We start from the raw sequence: 16,444 nt of genomic DNA, 5'->3' as shown, positions 1-16,444 counted from the left end.
CTTTCAATATGACAACATTTACTGTGATAAGTTGTAGATGAATCGAGATGTGTTAAAATGTAAAAATAGTGAGAAGAAATTGTAAATGCACAAGTATCTTATTTTACAAAACAAACAGTTGTTCTCAATCTAAAACTGTAGAATATAAAGAAAAACATATGCTCATTTGTGTGAAAATCTTACAATCTGAAAGAAAAGATAAAAAGTAAATTAAGTGATCAAAAAAGAAGCAAAACAAACAACTAATGGCAATTAATATGATAGGCAAATGATGAATGTTTTTAATAAATTACTGCTGTGAAATAAATCAATATTTACCTATTAAACTTGTATAGAAAAAATAAGCATAAACCACTATCATATAATCTCTATTGAAAGAAGTGTAAATTCCTCGTAAACACAAGAGCAATTTTCAAGCTCACTAGTAGACAAAGATCCCAAATTAAAATGACAAATTAAAATGTGTCCCCAAATTACAAACATTTAAATATCAGGTAACATCTTTTCCTAGCAAAGATGCTATAAATGGATCTTTTGAAGTTATTTTACTGAGAATTAAATCTGTATAATTGTACGGCAATATGTCCTTGGTTTAAAGCAGTTTAATATTCTTTAAGTAAATTAGCTTTTGTGAGCGTATATGGAAATTCAGGGATCAAACCCATAACCTCACAAATGTGAGGCAAATATTTTACCACTGATATATGTTTTCAACCACAGTTAGTGATTTGGTTTTTTTTTTCTATAGTGTGAGGAATAGAACCCAAAATTTCATACTTGCAAGCCAAGTGCTTTAGCCCTGAGCTACATACCCAGTCATAAGTAAGTTAGCTTTTTTTTTTTATTTTTGGGTCACACCTCGCGATGCACAGGGATTACTCCTGGCTCTGCACTCAGGAATTACTCCTTGCAGTGCTCAGGGGAACATATGCTGTGCTGGGAATTGAACCCAGGTCAGCCGCTTGCAAGGTAAACATCCTACCAGCTGTGCTATCGCTCGAGCCCTAGTAAGTTAGCTTTTAATATCAGATATTAAGTAAACAATCAGAAATGTAGACAAATAGATATAAATGTTCACAACAATATCATCTTAGCAGTAAAACATTGCAATTATAAAAAACTCGATAAAATGATATAGTATCGGAGATTTATATATTTTTTTTATTTTTTTATTTTTATTTTTTATTTTTTTTCCCCTTTATTTTATTTTATTTTTTTAAAGTTGTAGATTTACAATTTTTTGTGCTTTGGTTTCAATTATACAATGATCAGATACCCATCCCTCCACCAGTGCCCATTTTCCACCACCATGGATAATATCCCTCCCACCCCCATCCCCCCATCCCCCCCTGCCTCTGTGGCAGGGCAGTCCCCTGTGTTCTCTCTCTCCGTTTGGGTGTTGTGGTCTGCAAAAGAGGCATTGAGTGGCAAACATGTTCAGTCCATAGTCTACTTTCGACATGCATCACCCCTCCTGGGAGGATCCTCCAAACATATTTTATTTGGTGCTCCCTTCTCTATCTGAACTGCCCTTTCCTCTAGGATACCTGGCTGGCCTCTAAGTTATGGAGTAATCTTCCTGGTGCTGATCTCAGCTATTCTTGGGTATTAATCTCATACTTTGTTACTTTATATCCCCCAGATGAATGCAATCTTTCTATGTCTATCCCTCTCTTTCTGACTCATTTCGCTTAGCATGATACTTTCCATATTGTACCACTTGTATGTAAATTTCATGACTTCATCTTTTCTAATAGCTACATAGTACTCCATTGTGTAGATGTACCAAAGTTTCTTTAAACAGTCATCTGTTCTTGGGCATTCAGGTTTCTTCCAGTTTCTGGCTATTGTAAAGAGCGCTGCAATGAACAAACAAGTGCAGATGTCACTTCGACTATACATTTTTGCCTCTCTGGGATATATTCCCAGGAGTGGTATTGCTGGGTCAAATGGGAGCTCAATTTCTAATTTTTTGAGAATCGTCCATACTGTTTTCCAGAAGGGCTGAGCCAGTGGACATTCCCACCAACAGTGAAGGAGTGTCCCTTTCTCGCCACATCCACGCCAGCATTGGTTGCTTTTGTTCTTTTGGATGTGGGCCAGTCTCTGAGGTGTGAGATGGTATCTCATTGTGGTTTTGATCTGCATCTCCCTGATGATTAATGATGTAGAGCATTTTCTCATGTGCTTTTTTGCCATTCAGATTTCTTCTTTGAGAAAGTTTCTGTTCATTTCATTGCCCCATTTTCTGATGGGGTTGGATGTTTTCTTCTTGTGGAGTTTAACCAGTATTCTGTATATCCTGGATATCAACCCCTTGTCAGATGTGTATTCGGTGAATATCCTTTCCCATTCTGTAGACTGTCTTTGTATTTTGGTCACTGTTTCTTTGGAGGTGCAGAAGCTTCTTAGTTTAAGATAGTCCCATTTATCTATCTCTGTTTTCACTTGCTCGGCCAGTGGCGTGGCATCTTTGAAGATACCATTAGCTTCAATGTCATGGAGGGTTTTGCCAACTTTATCTTCAATGTACCTTATGGTTTCTGGTCTGATGTTGAGGTCTTTAATCCATTTTGATCTTACTTTTGTACATGGTGTTAGGCAGAGTTCTGAGCCTATTTTTTTGCATGTAGCCGTCCAGTGATGCCAACACAATTTATTAAAGAGGCTTTCCTTACTCCACTTCACATTACTTGCACCTTTATCAAAGATTAGATGAGCATATGATTGAGGAGAGATGCCAGTGTATTCAACCCTGTTCCATTGGTCTGCAGTTCTGCCTTTGTTCCAGTACCATGCTGTTTTAATTATTACTGCTTTGTAGTACAGTTTGAAGTTCGGGAGGTTGATTCCTCCCATTTTCTTTTTCCCAAGAATTGCTTTAGCTATTCGTGGGGGCTTATTGTTCCATATAAATTTCAAGAGTGTTTGCTCCATTTCTTTGAAGAATGTCATGGGTATCCTTATAGGGATTGCATTGAATTTATACAATGCTTTTGGTAGTATTGCCATTTTGACAATGTTAAGTCTCCCGACCCATGAGCAGGGGATATCTTTCCATTTCCTCATGTCCTCTTTTATTTCCTGAAGTAGCGTTTTGTAGTTTTCTTTGTACAGGTCCTTTACTTCCTTAGTTAAGCTGATTCCTAGGTACTTGATTTTCTGGGGCACAATTGTGAACGGGATTGTTTTTTTCATGTTGCTTTCTTCTCTCTCACTGTTTGAGTATAGGAAAGCCACAAAGAAAGAGAATTTACAAACCGATATCCCTGATGAACATATATGCAAAGATCCTCAACAAACTACTAGCAAATAGAATCCAACTACTCATCAAAAAGATCATACACCATGACCAAGTAGGATTCATCCCAGGGATGCAAGAATGGTTTAACATTCGGAAATCAATCAACATAATCCACCATATCAACAAAAGAAAAGATAAAAAGCATATGATCATATCAATAGATGCAGAGAAAGTATCTGAGATTTATATTTTAAAGATTATACTTGTATATATACAGATATAAATACATAATTGAAAGACTCCTGCATTTTACTTGTATGTTTATTGTGGTTCTATTTTCTTCTTAATTTAGTTATCCCATGAACAATACAAATTTGGACTTCTATATGATTTTCTGTCAATAATTATATTTTTAAACTTTTTTGGAGATTGGTATTCATGTGAAATAATTAAAGATGATCAATATATCCTAGAAATATCAAAAAATCTAAGACAAAGTATGCCATGCATGTATAAGATATATGCAGATAATTTATTTGATTGGCCCCCAGAATTAGTAGAGGGGTTAAAGCACATACCATGCACACAGTCAACCAAACTTATGGCTGGCATCACCAGGAATGACCCTTGAGCACAGAGTCAGAAGTCCCAAGCACCACATACTATGGCCCAAATACCCCACAAAAACAAAAATACAATTTATCACTTATTACTCTAAAATACAAATTCATTATAAAGTCCATTATAAAATCCATTATAATTTGTTTAAATGTATCAAAATTTACAGATTTACAGGCTACAAATAGCACTAATTGCAGACAATGTGAGTAAATACTATTAAAAAACCATCTTCTTGGTCAACAGCAGACTATCTCTTAAATTTGGGGGTTTTCAAAAGTTATATACCAGTTAGCACCATTAACCACTATGTCACTCAAGAATCAGTTATATGTTTTTCTTTTCTTTTCTTTTCTAACTTTTTTGTGGTAGGGGAGCGCACCCAGATGTGCTCTGGGCTCACTTCTAACTCTGTATCCAGAGATCACTCCTGACAGGCTCAGGGTTCCGGGAACTGAACTCAGGTTAGCCGCATACAAGGTAAACACCCTCTACATACTGCACTAACTCTTTTGCCTATATGTTTCTTTTTAATAATGACATGTTAATAAAACATTTTTTTAATTAAAAATCATTTCCAAACAAAAGCAACCGATGCTGGCGCGGATGTGGCGAGAAAGGGACACTCCTTCACTGTTGGTGGGAATGTCGACTGGTTCAGCCCTTCTGGAAAACAGTATGGACGATTCTCAAAAAATTAGAAATTGAGCTCCCGTTTGACCCAGCAGTACCACTCCTGGGAATATATCCCAGAGAGGCAAAAATGTATATTCGAAGTGACATCTGCACTTGTTTGTTCATTGCAGCGCTCTTTACAATAGCCAGAAACTGGAAGAAACCTGAATGACCAAGAACAGATGACTGGTTAAAGAAACTTTGGTACATCTACACAATGGAGTACTATGTAGCTCTTAGAAAAGATGAAGTCATGAAATTTACATACAAGTGGTACAACAGGGAAAGTATCATGCTAAGCGAAAAGAGTCAGAAAGAGAGGGATAGACATAGAAAGATTGCATTCATCTGGGGGATATAAAGTAACAAAATATGAGATTAATGCCCAAGAATAGCTAAGATCAGCACCAGGAGGATTACTCCATAGCTTAGTGGCCAGTCGGACATTCTAGAGGAAGGGGCAGCTCAGACAGAGAAGGGAACACCAAATAAAGGGTGTTTGGAGGATCCTCCCAGGAGGGGAGATGCATGTCGAAAGTGGACTATGGACTGAACATGTTTGCCACTCAATACCTCTTTTGCAGACCACAAAACCCAAAAGGAGAGAGAGAACACAGGGGATTTCCCTGCCACAGAGGTAGCGGGGGATGAGAGGATGTGGGTGGGGGGGATATTATCCATGGTGGTGGAAAATGGGCACTGGTGGAGGGATGGGTATCTGATCATTGTATAATCAAACCCAAGCACAAAAATTTGTAAATCTACAACTGTACCTCATGGTGTTTCACTAATAAAAAAAATTTTAAAAAATCATTTCCAAATTGTTTTTGAAGAAGGCAAAGAATACATGTTGTAAGTGACCATATAAAAGAAAGAAAATTAAAGTAAAGTCCTTGGTAAGTTCTCGTAGTCTTGGAACCATGTTGCCCATGGGGTAGTCAGCTAGCTAAGTCTTCCTTAACTTGGATTTCCCTTGTTCACATCCCTGATACCACTCTTTTCCTCCTCAGATCCCATTCCCAGTAAATCATGTGCTCACCAAATCTTGTTGTTTCAAGCTTTGTTTTCAGAGGAACCCAAATTTCAAGTCCTTCCTTTTGCACTTATTGTCTCTATGTCCATCATTTCAGACTTTTCTCCCAGCATTTTTTCCTCACTGAATACAACTGTCCTTCGAGAGAGTTGAAGCTTGTTAGTTTTAATAGATGACTGGGATCATTTTCCTCTAGCCATACATGAAAGGTAGCAAAACACTTTTCAAGTTGTTCTGTTCCCAGCCAGTCAACTACCCTTGCCTGGGAAAATTGATTAGCAGTTTAGTCTCAGGTCTGTCAGAAACCGTATTTGTTTTCCTCCATTTCCACCAAAGAAGTTACTGGTACCAAGCAGACTTATTATAATATATGTTCCTGTTAATCCACTTGCACTTGGGATCCATGTGAACACCTTCCACCTGGCGTTTATGAACCGTGGTCATCAAGTTTGCTTTTCTGGTGGCATTCTGTTTCTCACTATTCCTCTCCACAGCTAAGTGATGTGAAAATACCATCTTTAGTAAATGGTATGATTGAAAGTTCCAGAAGGAATGCCAGCCCTTTCAGCTTTCAGCTCTCTCGGTCTTATATGTAACCTGTTCTTTGGAACCTATCTTATTTTCGTATTTTTGTTTTGCTTATCATTTACGAAAAACATGTTAACATACTTAGAAAATATCTACCAACTCTCCCATGCTGATCACCAGCTGTCAGTTCCCTACCCTTCCCGGTTTCCTTCCCATACATCCTTCACTCCATTAACTCTCGTAGGACCATCTCTTTCCACCACCACCTTCCAGGCTCAAGGTCAAGCGGTACCAACCCCAAGATTCTACCAGTTTGTGGTTGGTTGAGTGGGAGAATGATGTCATAAAGTAGGCAGTTGAAAGTTAGAGGCAAGCCGATCAGGAGGTCAGATTCCCAAGAGGAAGACCAGATTGGATAGAGAGAGAGGTAGAATGAAGCAGGCTAGGGAGATGGAATCCTACACGACAGTTATAACAGTTTCACCATCCTCAGACTCTTATGTTAGAAAACTACTCCCATTATACTCAAGAGCTTACATATTTCATTAACAAATAAATAAAATTACTAAATAATCATTTACTTTGCACTGTTCACCAACATCATTAGGTTTTATTAGTAGTATATTTTATATAAATTTTACAGCACAGTGGGTAGGCCATTTGCCTTGCAGGAGGCCAACCCAAAGTTTCATACACTCAAGCCAAGTGCTTTAACCCTTAGCCACATAATCAGTCATCAGCCAGTTAGCTTTTAACTACTGATCTTAAGTAAACAATCTGAAAATTAGACAAGTAGATAAAAATCTTCACATCAATATAGACTTAGCAGTAAAACATTTCAATTATGAAAAACTCCAAAATTTTATAGTCACTGAAATTTATTTTTAAAAATCATGCTTGTATATAGACTAATGTAAACACATAATTGAAAGACTCCAAAGAAATGTAGCTTCATTTTACTTGTATGTTTCTTGTGGTTCTATTTCTTCTTAATATAGTTATCCCACGAACAATACAAATTTGAACTTCTATATGATTTTTTTCAATAATTACATTTTGAAACATTTTTGGCCATTGGTATTGATGTGGAATAATTAAAGATGATCAATATGGGGACGGGGACGGAGGCCCAGCTCTGGTCAACCAAGCTGAATGGCTCCTATTACAACCAGGTACAGCCTGCCCCCAAGGGCCTGGGACCCTCTGTGCGCATGCACAGCTAGCTCCACCTCCTAGAAAGCCTGTTTCACCCCTGATCTGCGCGGGATGGGCACGCAGGCCCAGCTCTGGGCAACCAGGCTGAACGGCTCCGATTTCAACCAGGTGGAGCCCGCCCCAAAGGGCCTGGGACCCTCTCTGCGCATGCACAGTCAGCTCCATCGTCGTTCCCAACTCCTCGCTCAGTGCCAGGGACTCTTTCCGGAGCCGCGGCCGCATTAGCGGCCGTGAAATATTTTCCCACTACATATGCCATAGGAACCATAAGCAACCTTCTTCGATGGAAAATTCTCTAGTTTAGCTCAGTCACTAGAAACACAGTAGCCAATAACTCATAAGCCTATCTTAACTCACACTGCATATCAAGCAGAATAGTAACAGTGAATGTTAAGGACTAAACCACAGTTTTCACAATGGTAAAGCAACGCAAAAGCCCACCAAACTTTCTTATTGAAGTGTCTAGCCCAGATGACACCAACAGTACTGCAGTGTTAGACAACCTCTCTGACAAGGAATTCAGGAGGGAGCTACTTAGGATGCTTCGGGAAGTAAAAGAAACAATGGAAAGCAATGCCAATAGAAGACAAGAGGATTTGAAGGCAGAAATAAGGAAAATGCAATCAGAAATGTCAGGCCTGAAAAATCACGCAGGCGAATTGAAAAACTCAGTGGAAGGCCTCAGCAGCAGAGTAAGAGCTGCTGAGAACAGAATAAGTGAGCTCAAAGATGAAGTTCAGAGACTCTCCAGAAAAGAACAGAAAATGAAAAAGAGACTCACAATTCGGGAACAGATGGCAAGAGATGATCGTGATGAAGCCAAGAGGGCTAACATAAGAATTATTGGAGTCCCAGAGGTACAGGAAGAAAACCTTGATGAAGAAGAAACTGTCAATGACATCATTGCTACAACGTTCCCAGAGCTGAAGAAAACTTGTGACCATATTCAGGATGCCCGAAGGGTACCAGCTAGAAGAAATCCGAATAAAAATACCCCAAGACACATTCTGATCAAAATGACCAAAACCTTAGACAGAGACAAAATTCTGAAAGCAGCAAGATCGAAGAAAGAAAACTCTTACAAAGGAGCATCCTTAAAATTCACAGCTGATTTTTCTGATGAAACCCTTATGGCCCAAAAACAGTGGTGGGACATAGTGAAAAAACTCAATGAAATAAATGCCTCCCCAAAAATACTTTACCCAGCGAGACTCTCATTCATACTAGAAGGAACAACACACAGTTTCACAGACAAACAAGAGCTCAGGAACTTCATGGACTCAAAACCATGGTTACAAGTACAACTAAATGGGCTACTTTAAGGCAAGACAGGCCTCTCAAATACACCAAATTTCAACAGAACAATGGGACAAAATCCCATAACAATAATCTTTCTCAATGTCAATGGGCTAAACGCACCAAATAAAGATATAGAGTGGCAGGATCGATTAGAAAATTGAACCGAAAATTCTGCTGCCTTCATGCAACACATCTAAATAGTCAAAGCAAACACAGACTCAGAGTCAAAGGCTGGAAAACAATCCTACAGGAAAACAGCTCCCATAAAAAAGCTGGGGTAGCCATCCTAATATCAAACCACATCGATTTCAGAGTGAGGAAGGTCATAAGAGACAGTGAAGGCCATTTCTTATTGATCAAAGGATCTGTAAAACAGGAAGAACTTACAATAATAAATGTATATGTACCTAATGAGAGACCAGCAAAGTACTTAAAACTCATAGATTTGAAAAAGACATCAACAGCAACACAATACTAGTGGGAGACTTCAACACTGCTTTGTCACCTCTTGATAGATCAACCAGACTCAAGCTTAGCAAGGACATACTTCATCTGAGGGAAACAATGGAAGATAGGGACTTAATAGATATATACAGGACACTTCATCCACAAAAAGCTGAATACACATTCTTCTCAAGCGTACATGGAACATTCTCCAAGATAGACCACATGCTGAGCCTCAAAACATGCCTCCAAAAAATTAAGAAGATAGAGATTGTATCGACAATCTTCTCAGACCATAATGCGCTGAAATTAGAAGGAAATCACATACAAAAACCGAAAACTAAATGAAACACCTGGAAATTAAACAGTGCTCTACTAAACAACGAGTGGCTTAGACAGGAAATCAAAAAGGAAATCAAAAGATTCCTAGAAACGAATGAAAATGAGAACACGAGTTACCAAAACTTATGGGACACAGCAAAAGCTGTGTTAAGAGGAAAGTTTATAGCTCTACAAGCATTCCTCAGGAAGGAGGAGTGAGCACACATAAGTAGCCTAACGTTACAGCTTAAGAGCTTGGAGAAGGACCAAAAAAAGGAGCACAACCCGAACAGGAGAAAGGAAATGATAAAACTCAGAGCAGAGATTAACGAGATGGAAACCCAAAAAAAATCCGAAAGATCAATGAAACCAAGAGCTGGTTCTTCGAGAAAATTGACAAGATTGATAAGCCTCTAGCAAAACTCACAAAGAAAGGGAGAGAGAAAACCCTAATAAACCGAATCAGAAATGAAAAGGGGGTCTTACAACATAAACTACAGAAATTCAAACGATCCTCAGGGAGTACTTTGAGAAACTGTATGCCACAGAACATCAAAACTTCGAGGAAATGGATAAATTCCTAGACTTCTGCAGACTCCCAAGGCTGAATCAAGAAGACCTGGAATACCTGAACAGACCTATCACCGTCAAGGAAATTGAAATGGTAATAAAAAGTCTCTCCACGCACAAAAGTCCTGGTACGGATGCATTCACTAGTGAATTCTTCCAAATCTTTAAAGCAGACTTACTCCCAATCCTCTTTAAGCTTTTCCACGAAATGGAAATATCAAAAACACTTCCAAACAGTTTCTACGAAGCAAATATCACACTGATACAAAAAGCAGACAGAGATACCACAAAGAAAGAGAATTTACAAACCGATATCCCTGATGAACACATATGCAAAGATCCTCAACAAACTACTAGCAAATAGAATCCAACTACTCATCAAAAAGATCATACACCATGACCAAGTAGGATTCATCCCAGGGATGCAAGGATGGTTCAACATTCGGAAATCAATCAACATAATCCATCATATCAACAAAAGAAAATATAGAAAGCATATGATTACATCAATTGATGCATAGAAAGCATTTAACAAGATCCAGCACCCCTTTATGATGAAAACCCTAGCCAAAATGGGTATAGAGGGGACCTTCCTCTACATAATTAAAGCCATCTACCACAAGCCTACAGCAAGCATCATCCTCAATGGGGAAAAAATGAGAGCGTTCCCTCTAAGATCAGGGACAAGACTAGGATGCCCACTCTCTCCACTGCTGTTCAATATAGTACTGAAAGTACTTGTAATAGCGATTAGGCAAGAAAAAGATATTAAGAGCATTCAGGTAGGAAAGGAAGAAATCAAGCTCTCACTATTCGCAGATGATATGACAATATACTTAGAGAACCCAATAACTTCCACCAAAAAACTCCTAGAAACAATAGACTCGTATAGTAAAGTTGCAGGCTATAATATCAATACCCAAAAGTCCATGGCTTTGCTATATGCAAACAGTGAGAGAGAAGAAAGCAACAAGAATAAAACAATCCTGTTCACAATTGTGCCCCAGAAAATCAAATACTTAGGAATCAGCTTAACTAAGGAAGTAAAGGACCTATACAAAGAAAACTGCAAAACGCTACTTCAGGAAATGAAAGAGGACATGAGGAAATGGAAAGATATCCCCTGCTCATGGGTTGGGAGACTTAACGTTGTCAAAATGGCAGTACTACCGAAAGCATTGTATAAATTCAATGCAATCCCTATAAGGATACCCATGACATTCTTCAAAGAAATGGAGCAAACAGTCCTGAAATTTATATGGAACAATAAGCCCCCACGAATAGCTAAAGCAATTCTTGGGAAAAAGAAAATGGGAGGAATCAACCTCCCGAACTTCAAACTGTACTACAAAGCAGTAATAATTAAAACAGCGTGGTACTGGAACAAAGACAGAACTGCAGACCAATGGAACAGGGTTTAATACACTGATATCTCCCCTCAATCATATGATCATCTAATCTTTGATAAAGGTGCAAGTAATGTGAAGTGGAGTAAGGAAAGCCTTTAACAAATTGTGCTGACATCACTGGACGGCTACATGCAAAAAAATGGGCTCAGAACTCTGCCTAACACCGTGTACAAAAGTAAGATCAAAGTGGATTAAAGACCTCAACATCAGACCAGAAACCATAAGGTACATTGAAGACAAAGTTGGCAAAACCCTCCATGACATTGAAGCTAATGGTATCTTCAAAGATGCCACGCCACTGTCTGAACAAGTGAAAACAGAGATAGATAAATGGGACTTTCTTAAACTAAGAAGCTTCTGCACCTCCAAAGAAACAGTGACCAAAATACAAAGACAGTCTACAGAATGGGAAAGGATATTCGTCGAATACACATCTCACAAGGGGTTGATATCCAGGATATACAAAATACTGGTTAAAATCCACAAGAAGATAACATCCAACCCCATGCAAAAATGGGACAATGAAATGAACAGAAACTTTCTCAAAGAAGAAATCCGAATGCTACAAAAGCACATGAGAAAATGCTCTACATCATTAATCATCAGGGAGATGCAGATCAAAACCACAATGAGATACCATCTCACACCTCAGAGACTGGCCCACATTCAAAAGAACAAAAGCAACTGATGCTGGCACGGATGTGGCGAGAAAGGGACTCTCCTTCACTGTTGGTGGGAATGTCGACTGGTTCAGCCCTTCTGGAAAACAGTATGGACGATTCTCAAAAAATTAGAAATTGAGCTCCCTTTTGACCAGCAATACCACTCCTGGGAATATATCCCAGAAAGGCAAAAATGTATAGTCGAAGTGATATCTGCACTTGTTTGTTCATTGTAGCACTCTTTACAATAGCCAGAAACTGGAAGAAACCTGAATGCCCAAGAACAGATGACTGGTTAAAGAAACTTTGGTACATCTACACATTGGAGTACTATGTAGCTCTTAGAAAAGATGAAGTCATGAAATTTACATACAAGTTACAACATGCAAAGTATCATGCTAAGCGAAATGAGTCAGAAAGAGAGGGATAGACATAGAAAGATTGCATTCATCTGGGGGATATAAAGTAACAAAATATGAGATTAATAGCCAAGAATAGCTGAGATCAGCACCAGGAGGATTACTCCATAGCTTAGTGGCCAGTCGGGCATTCTAGAGGAAAGGGCAGCTCAGACAGAGAAGGGAAAACCAAATAAAGGGTGTTTGGAGGATCCTCCTCCCAGGAGGGGAGATGCATGTCGAAAGTGGACTATGGACTGAACATGTTTGCCAATCAATGCCTCTTTTGCAGTCCACTACACCTACAAGGAGAGAGATAACACAGGGGATTGCCCTGCCACAGAGGCAGGAGGGATGGGGGTATGGGGGTGGGGGGGATATTATCCATGGTGGTGGAAATTGGGCAATGGTGGAGGGATGGGTATCTGATCATTGTATAATCAAACCCAAGCACAAAAAATTGTAAGTCTACAACTGTACCTCATGGTGTTTCACTAATAAAAAAATTTTTAAAAAAGATGATCAATATGTCCTAGAAAAATCAAAAAAATCTAAGAAAAAGTATGCTATGCATGTAGCAAGTATCATGCTGTTTTAATTATTACTACTCTTAGTAAAGTTTGTGGTTCGGGAGGTTAATTCCTCCCATTTTCTTTTTCCCAAGAATTGCTTTAGCTCATCGTGGGGGTTTATTGTTCCATATAAATTTCAGGAGTGTTTGCTCCAATTCTTTGAAGAATGTCATGGGTATCCTAATAGGGATCACATTGCATTTGTACAGTGCTATTGGATGTATTGCCATTTTGACAATATTAATTCTCCATATCCATGAACAGGGGATATTTTTCCATTTCCTCGCGTCCTTTTTTATTTCAAGAAGCAGCGTTTTGTAGTTTTCTTTGTACAGTTCCTTTACTTGCTTAGTTAAATTAATTCCTAGGTAGTTGATTTTCCGGCACACAATTGTGAATGGGATTGTTTTCATCTTTTTCTTCTCTCTCACTATTTGTGTATAGTAAAGCCATGGACTTTTAGGTATTTATTTTATACCTTTAACTTTACTCTCGAGTGTATTATTTCTAGGAGTTTCTTGGTAGAGGTTTTATGGTTCTTTAAGTATAGTATCATATCATTTGCGAATAGTGAGAGCTTGATTTCTTCCTTAACTATTTGCATGGCCTTAATCTCTTTTGCTTGCCTAATTGCTATTGCTAGTATTTCTAGTACTATGTTCAACACCAGTTGAAAGAGTCGGAATCCTTATCTCGTTCCTCATCTTAGGCAGAACGCTCTCAGATTTTCCACATTGAGGATGATGCTTGCTGTATGCTTGTGCTAGCTGGCTTTAATTATATTGGGGTAAGTCCCCTCTATCCCCAATTTGGCGAGGGTTTTCATAATAAACGGATGCTGGATCTTGTCAATTGCTTTCTCTACATCTATTGATATGATCATATGAGTTTTTTCTTTTCTTTTGTTGATATGATGGATTATGTTGATTGATTTCCGAATGTTAAACCATCCTTGCATCGCCCGGGATGAATCCCACCTGGTCATGGTGTATGATCTTTTTGATGAGTTGTTGAATTCTATTTGCTAGTATTTTGCTCAGAATCTTCTCATCCGGGTTCATCAGTGATATCGACCTGTAGTTTTCTTCTCTCATGGTGTCTTTGTTTCCATTTGGTATTAGAGAGAGATGGGCTTCATAGAAACTGTTTGGGAGAGTTTCTGTTTTTTCAATTTCCTGTAAAAGTTTGAGAAGGACGGGCAGTAGATCCTCTTTAAATGTTTGGAAAAATTCGGTAGTGAATCCATCTGGACCTGGCTTTTGTTTTGGGGAAGATTTTGATTACAGTTTCAATTTCATTTATGTGACTAGGTCTATTCAGCTATTTTATATCTTCTTGACTCATCTTTGGGAGATTATAGTAATCCAGGAAGTTATCCATTTCTTCTAACTTCTCTTTTTTCTTGGCATACAGACTTTCAAAGTAGTCTCTGATGATCTTTTGAATTTCTTTGGTTTCCATTGTGATATCTCCATTTTTATTTCTGATTTGGTTTATTAGTGTTTTCTCTCTCTGTTTCTTTGTGAGTGTTGCTAGTGGTTTATCTACCTTGTTTATTTTCTCAAAGAACCATCTCTTGGTTTCATTGATCTTTCGGATTGTTTCTTAGGTTTCCATGTCGTTGATTTCTGCTCTAAGTTTTAGATCTCTTTCCTTCTGCCCGATGTAGGCTCCTTTTCTTGATCCTTTTATAAGAACTTGAGCTGTGAAATAAGTTGCTTAAGTGCATCTTTTCTTCCATCCGTAGATATGCTTGCAGAGCTATGAATTTTCCCCTTAATAGGGGTTTAGCTGCATCCCATAAGCTCTGGTAGTTCGTGTCTTCGTTCTCATTTGTTTCCAGGTATCATTTGATTTCTTCCTTGACGTCCTTCCTGACCCACACATTGTTCAGCAGTGACTTGTTTAGTTTCCAGGTGTTCGATTTGGTTGTCCGTGTCTGTGTGTGATTCACATCTATCCTCAGTGCATCATGGTCTGAAAAGATTGTTGATACTCTTTGTATCTTCCTGATTCTATTGAGTTATGTTTTGTGGCCTAGCACATAGTCTATTTTGGAAAATGTTCCATGCGCACTGGAGAAGAATGTGTATTCTTTCTTTGGGGGTGTAAAGCCCTGTATGGGTCTATAAGTCCTTTCTCTTCTATTTCTTCATTCAAAGCCAATGTTTCCTTGCTGAGTTTTGTTCTTGTTGATCTATCCAGAGGTGATAAGGCGTTGTTGAAGTCTTCATCTACTATTGTGTTGCTAGCACTGTCCTCTTTAAAATCTGTTAGCAGTTGTTTTAGGTATCTAGCTGTTCCTTCATTAGGTACGTATACATTTAAGAGTATGATTTCTTCCTGTGGAATGTATCCCTTGATGAAGAGAAAGTGGCCTTCGCTGTCCCTTCTAATCTTTTTCAGCCTGAAATTAATGTTGTCGGATACTAGTGTGGCCACCCCAGCTTTTTTGAGGGAGCTGTTTGCTTGCAGGATTGTTTTCCATCCTTTCACTTTGAATCTGTGTTTGCTCTGATTGTTCAGATGAGTTTCTTGTAGACAGCAGAATGCTGGTTTCAGTTCCTGAATCCATATTGCCACTCTGTGTGCATTTAGAACATTGACATTAAGGGAGATTATTGTCACGGGGTTTTGTGCCATCTTCCTTTAGGAGTTGATTTACACGTGTTTTCCTTCTTATCTTACAGGAGCCCCTTTACTTCTTCTTTTAGATTTGGTTTTGAGTGTATGAAGTTCCTGAGTTTGTGTTTATCTAAAAAGTGGTGTATCGTTCACATCGAATTTGAGTTAGAGTTTAGCTGGATACAGTATTCTCGGTGAGGCGTTCATTTCTTTGAATTTTTTCACTATATACAACCATTGCCTTCGGGTTTGGAGGGTTTCCACTGATAGGTCTGCTGTGAATCTAAGGGGTGCTCCTTTGTATGTAATTTCTTTCTTTGACCTTGCTGCTTGTAATATTGTGTCTCTGTGCACAGCATCCATCGTTCTTACTATGATATGCTTGGAGTGTTTTTTCTGGGGTCTCCTTTAGCTGGTACCATTCTGGCTCCTTGGAATTGGATGTCTGCTTTCCTTAACTCTGGGAACTTTTCAGCAATGGTTTCTTTTACTCTAGCTTTTTCATTGGGGTTGTTTCCCTGTCCTTCTGGTACTCCAATGATTCTAATGTTCTTCCTCTTGGCGTCATCCCCTTGGTCTCTGATTCTCCTTAGAGCCATTTTGAGGTCTTTTCCTATTGCTTGTTCTTCCCAGTGGGAGTTATGTTGCTCATCTTCAAGCTCGCTGATCCTCTCTTCAGCTGCACTTATCCTATTGCTAAGGGCACTTACTGAGTTTTTAATTTCATCCACTGAATTCTTTATTTGTGACTCTTCTTTTTGTAGCTTTTTAAAATTCTGTTCTCTTTTTTTCCTGTATTTTCTTGACTCTCTGTTCTATTGTTTTTTCATT

Source organism: Sorex fumeus, unplaced genomic scaffold (assembly GCF_029834395.1).
Source record: "Sorex fumeus unplaced genomic scaffold, SorFum_2.1 ptg000054l, whole genome shotgun sequence".
NCBI lineage: Eukaryota > Metazoa > Chordata > Mammalia > Eulipotyphla > Soricidae > Sorex > Sorex fumeus.
The sequence above is the reverse complement of the archived record's forward strand: the minus strand, read 5'-3'. Positions refer to the sequence as shown.